Genomic DNA, 6,904 nt, shown 5'->3' with positions numbered 1-6,904 from the left:
ATTTACAAAGAAACAGTTTTGCACTAATTTTGCAAAAAAGTAGTTAAGTAGTTGTACTTTTTTGATTTTGAATAAATTTAGACAACGCTTGTATTTGTTTTTTGTTTGTTGAGACGCCAATCATTTTTTTTATTTATAACTTAACCTCCTATTTAGTCTCCTGGAGCTCAAAAAAAAAAATGTTTGTGTATTGGGCAAACAGGGGGACTTAAGCGCCTGATTTTTCGTTGTTTGATATCTTGTTCAACTTGCCTCATTTTGGAAAAAAATAAAGTCAATTGACGAATTCATTGTCCCCAATATTTGGTGAAGACACTGGTCTATCCTTAGAATCCACACCGGAAGAGACAACATAGTAGGGTTAAGAGGGAATTTAAGGCCTTTAAAGGTTATTTGAGGCAACAGCGGAGGATGAGGTCAAGGGTCGAATTACTGTGTCCAGATGCCGGAATTCGAGGCAAGGATTCAACAAATCGTCAATGAGGACCCAGGGAAGTCCATCAGCACAATTGCTCGAGTTAGATTATCCAATCTGGCTCTGTACTTTTGAAAACCTTTGTTACTTCTTATACAAGATAATGTAGACCCAGATCTGGACAAAAAGGATCAAGGAAAAGCGCTTAAGGTTCAAATAGCTCTTGGACAATTTTCACAACTTATTGTTGCTAAACTTTTGGCCTCCAAACTTCACCAGATTTAAGTCTGATTGATTTTTTTAAATCTGATAACTGGTCAGAGTAAATATTTTTTCAACACGGAGGGCCTGTGTACTCTATATATATATAGATCCTCAATTTGGAGAAATAGAAAAATATAACCATACTTGGCAATATAACAAATTTATTTACCTGATAAAAAAATACAGATGTGTTAAAGATGTAATAAAATAGGCACATATAATAAAAATGATAAGTACCTTATGTTATTGATTAAACACGCAATGTTGTTTGTCTCTTTCATTATTATTCAACAAAATTGATGATTACATAACAATACTCCAAGATACTCTACAAATAAAGAGTTTTCATGTGACGTCAGTCATATTGGAAGCCTGAATAACCCAGTTTCATAGCAGTATAAACCCTTTTTTCATTCATATTAAGGAAAAAACTTGGTAAACTTTTGTATTATAACAAGAGTACTCTAACAGTATCAGTATATAACAGTTATACTCTATGACGTCACTATTAAAAAGCGTGGTGGAAGTCAAACATTGGTCGAAAAAGAGTTGTGGTATAATCTTATATTTCTATAATTCTCGGATACTGTATAATAATATTTTATTAAAAGGATGGATATAAATTTGTATGTGATAGTCATGGAGTTCTAGAGACCTGGAATAATCACATGAGGGGAATATTAAAAGAGGGATTGATAGAAAAAAAAGGAAAAAGTGAGTCAAGGTCATGTTTTACTCCATTCCTTCAAGAGGGGGATTAAGGAAAAATTCTCTAATCTACAGTAGTTATTAGTTATTTGCTAGTACTTATTCCATGATCAAAATAATAAGATGGCCAATATATCTTTATATTAGACTGAACCGTAATGCCATAAGTTGGGTATTTTGGTATGACATCATATTTTTTATTATGGATTTTATTCCCCTAAATAAGAAAATAACCGTCAAACTTCCAACAAAAAAAAATGGTCCTTTATGGACGCAATTGATTTGAAAATCCGTAAAATGTCGAAAAAAATGAAACTTTAATGTTGTTTCTTGAAAATTTAAATTGTTATTTAAACTTGTCTTATCAAAAAATGGTGCATTTGTGTACTTAACATACACTGATATTTTTTATGAAATAATATTTTCATTCAGAAATTTTGCTGCAAGATGGGACCACTTTCTATCCCTTTGTTTACAAGGTAATATAAGTCAACAACGCTCATGCTCAATTAAGAATCTTTTTGTCCTAATAGGACAGAGGGAGGCCAAAAGAATTATAGAGCATTTTGACTGACGTCATCAATTATGATTGATAGAGACGCCATTTTGGGGTCTCAAAGTTGATATTTTTGATGCGTAAAAGGGAGAAATTTATAATAAATGTTGATAAAACTCCATCAAAAGGATTACGTACTTTACAAAGACTAAAACTACTTGATTTTAATCAAGATTAATTAAGATTTTAAAATATCACCACTAATTTCTGGACATACTGTATAAAAGCTAGAGGGATATAATTTTTGATAAAGGGTAAAGGTTTAAGTCCGCTACCACCACAAAAATATACAGTGTCTTCTGCTGTGGCTGTTGTTGTTTCTTTCCTCCTAATCCGTGTTCTGAAGATTGATTGGTTGAATAATAATTGATCCACAGGATTATATATATATATATAATTTGACCAAATGACTTTTTTTACAAAAAAAATCCTTAAAATAAGTTATTACTCCAATTTTCACCTTAAACAAATTATCCTCATAGAAAATGATTTCAAGAATAAACCAAAAAACTCCTTTTTTTTTGGGGGATACACACCCTCCAGTCTTCACCCAAACCCCAAGGACTCCCCTACATCCCCTTGTCCTAACTTTTTTTTCTAATTTGTCCCCTCCGCTTGTCAACCCTAAGATTAAAATTTGATATGTCATTAATGACATACACCCAAAAGGTGTAGTCAAGGGATTGGAATCAGGGCTGTATGGAACCAAAAGTATTTTGAACAGAAGAGAATGTTGTTGGGAACCATTTCCGTGCCTTTTTTGAGGTGAGTGCAGGCGTATCATCCTATGGGAATAATATATCTCCATCGAATAGTTTGGCTGCACCAACGGCAAAAAGGTTATTCTCCAAAGGCAGTCACATAATTGGATCTTGTAAGCCTGTCTTCTCGTCATTGAAGATCCCGTTTGGCTTTTGGATTCTTGAGTTTGTTCAATAGAGGCTTGCAACGGAGGAGAAGGGTTTCTTTCCATGCTTGTATCAAAAGGGGTCTCTCCACCCTTACAAGGCTCTTTCCACCCACTTTTTTGATAGTTCTGGGCTATTTTTTCAATTCCTTTGTGTCTAGTTTGGCCTTTTTTGACGGATCCTTTCTTCCTCTGCAACGTTTGGGACTTGCTGACAGCGTAGACGGTGGTCCTGGAGACGCCCAACTGCTTGAAGTGCGCGAATGAAAATTCGTCGATCATGTTCATGAGTCCGTTTCTCCACTTGTACTTAAGCAATAGAGCTCAGATTTGTTTTATTTTTTAACTAATTTTTGATGCTTTAATATATCACAATATGAATTCATTTCAATGACTCAATATTCATTAATGATTGAATTAATTAGTATACAGATTTCAATGGACCAACCGGTACTGTATGATCCGTCAATACTAAAAAAAGTTCAAATCAGTTTCCTCAAAATGAAGCCTAGACTACATTGAGAGCATGCGGGAGGTCTTTGTTTGTTTTTCGTGGGTTAAATCGATTTAAATTTATCAATAAACTCAAATTAAATATATGGAAACACCAAAATTAAATTAACCATTCGTTGAAGCATATAATATATATATAATCCTAGCTGAATTTTGAGAAAAATCATTCTAACCTGCTTTTTTAATGGTGGAGCACTTGTATATAATGTATTCCTGTATTTACATTATCTTTTTGACTGCATTAAAGTCCTGAATTAATTACATTTACTTAATACGAGTATGTAATCATGACACACACACAAAAAGTAACGCAGTATCAAAAAACTTTAAATGAGGTAGTTTTAAAACAAGTTGTTCTTGTGGTAAAGTTTTATCTACAAGAGACAATTACAGCCGCCATAAAAAATTATTGTAAAAAATAAAATAAATCCCACGCAGCAATGCTTGATAAATGACCAAGGAAGGAAAAATATTATGTCCATTTTTTTACTTATATTTTGATGGATGAACCCTTTTAGACAATTTACTTAATTACATAACTTCTTTTTTTTTCAATGGGTATATTCAGCTCTGCTATGAAACTTTTAGTTTCCATTTGTAGACTTTGTGATTCGCGGATCCATTGTCAAAATATAATTAAATAATAGGTGAAGTAAAAACATCCATTATTTTCTCAATAAATGGCTTTAGTATCGTGTATCTCGAGTTGTATAAGAGTGATTGGTGTATGATCAATGGAGTAGAAAAGATAAGATTTAGTACTAAAAAATTTATTGTTGAGCCCGTCTGTTTGCATGCTAAGATGAAGGATAGAACACAGTGTAGAGAAAATGAAGGCAACTAGACTGTTTTGTGATTTTTTGACTATGTGTTGCTTGAGTGCGCGTCGAAGATGGACACTAACAAGAGAAAATACGTCATATTTAAGGTTTTTCTTTGATCAATGCAAAAACATAAGCCTAGTGGCGAATTAGTCAACAGTATTTATGATACTGATACTATAACAGCCAATAATTCTTAATTTTGGTTTTGTGGATGTGATTTTAATTTAAAAGATATACTGGAAGACCAATTGTCGAAAATGTGGATATGATATAGAATTGTCGAGTCTGATCGTCATGTAATCACAGTTTTGATTGCCAAGGAGATAAATACCATTCGGGGAAAAAATTAAAAAATCAATAAAAAAATAATGGATTTCTTTTTACTAAAGTTTTGTGCGGCAAAACTTTATATTTCAATACTTTTTGTTTTCAAACAACATCAGAAAATAATAATAACAGAACTTGTAAACAAGCCCTTTACAAGCTTGGTCACTCAATATAGGCAGCTTCCGTCTCAAATACAGTCTTTCCATGTTGTTGGAAGGCCTAGTAGGAGTTGATGACTAAATCCTATTACAAGTTTTCCCACAAATCCTACTATGGCGGCCTACGGTGAGTCCACATTTGGGTGTGGAGTTTTGGTGGTTTTCATCTCCAAAGTGACCCACACAGCAAAGTTTAGGAGTTTCACTGGAGCTAGTTTACAATTCAATCAAACTTTTGAAGAACAAATCAGGGTGACGGCGTTCATTTTCCGTTTATTTTTTATAAGATACAGTTGGATATTATTATTTTTATTTAATCTAGCTCAGTCAGCAAATATGACGTCTCTCAGAATGACCATAATTTGTATGACATTCCCACAGGTGCAGGATTACAACTTACTGCAATATAGAGAATAATATCATCCCTAATTATATTTATGTATGTTAATAATGTTGAGTCAGTTCTATTTTATTCGGTCCAGTCCAGTTTCCGGACGTGTCCTATATGAGACATCTCTATATTTCTCAATCTTTCGACTTTTTACATCAAATTATCGATTGTTTATAGAGCCAAATACGATATATGAGATATGAATTAAGATCGTTCTATTGCTCTTTTCATTGTAATACAATACATTAGGAACTATTTTTTTAACTTACAGACTGCGACAGGGAAATTTTCTGACATCAAGAAGCAAAATCAAAACCATCATAACTTTGTATTAGAAAAGAATAATGAAAAATGTTATTGAACAAACTGTTAGCAATAAATCTAGGCAAGAAGTGTTCAATATGGCCACCTCCAGCCTCTATCGCTGCACGATCACGAGGTCAGAACTTGGCATAGGTTGTAACAATATAATCGGTGGGCATGTTGGCCCATTGCTTCATGATGCTGGCCTTGATCAATTTCACATTTCTGAGTGAGGCCTTCCCAACCTTGCTCTGTAAGACACTCCACACACTTAAAGTCGAGGGGATTGAGACAGAACTGGACGAGGGCCAGAAGATATTGTCCCAGAAGTCAGCAACGTGTTCCTTGCAGAAGTTATGTGTCTCCAAGGCCGTATGGATGGGGGCAAGGTCTTAAGTCCACATATACTTGTTCTAAGGATAGTTAGCCTTCAGCCAGGGCAAGATTTTCCACTTCAGGACCTTATAGTGGATCTCAGCCTCGAATTTCTCAATGGGCTTGAAGAAGAAAAGATCAATTTTCTTCCCATCAGAGACCACGACTCCCAAGCACATTGTTTGCGACAGATGTTTTGTCCTGAAGGTGCTTTGGACTTCCTCAGGTGATATTGCCATAAATCTGTCTTTTCTGCAGGTCCAAACCTGGTCGACTGTGACTTTTTGTCTGAAAAACCTTAATTAGCCCAAAAAAATTAATTTTAAAGATGCCTAAAATTTCTTTGTCGTACTCTAAGGTTATATAAGGTAATAACTAAAAACGAAAGAAAACCTCCTCAATGACGTCACAAGGGATCCATTTTACCCTTTTAAGGACCAACACAACACTATAGAGGGTTGGTCTTATCTAGGGGTACACATTTATAATTTTCTATTTTGCAATTTAAACAAGAGGTTTCGTGAGGATATTTACTGAACAAAATCATCTGTAAATAGTCCTCGGCACAACTTTTATTCAATATGTGAGCCCTCAGCTCTAATAACTGCTTCACTATGTGGCCTAAATTCCTTGCAGGCCTTGAATATGTAGTAAGACTCGAGCTTGGTCCATTCCTTCTTAATTGAAGCCTTTAGAGACTGGACACTCCATTGAAAATAGTACACACCCTCTCCTAAAGACGTGGTTAGATAGAGTAATCGAAGGGATTTTTTTCTGGAGAAGAAGGCGGCCACATGTTGAGGTACTAAAAATCTAAAAATGTTCTCTCAGGAAGGCTTGTATCTTAACAGTGCGATGGCACGGAGATCCGTCTTGAGGAAAAACAAATTTGTCCATGAACTTTTCCCTGGCTCGATCGAGCACTTTCTTATCCAAAAGTTCAATGTAAGCATCTGTTTCAAGACATTCCTTCCTCTCCACAAAAATTGGATGGCATATTCATCCGTACTGGCCACAGCACCCAAGACCGTGGTTACGGATGTATTTATTGTATTGAAGAAATGTCTCACTGAAGCTGCACCCGAGCTCCTTTGATATGGCCATGGGCACATTCCAGTTGAGAGAACCTTCAAAATTCACTCCTTTGTTTCTCCATTTTACTC

This window comes from Lepeophtheirus salmonis, chromosome 8, assembly GCF_016086655.4.
Source record: "Lepeophtheirus salmonis chromosome 8, UVic_Lsal_1.4, whole genome shotgun sequence".
Classification (NCBI taxonomy): domain Eukaryota; kingdom Metazoa; phylum Arthropoda; class Copepoda; order Siphonostomatoida; family Caligidae; genus Lepeophtheirus; species Lepeophtheirus salmonis.
This window is presented reverse-complemented; position numbering follows the sequence as displayed.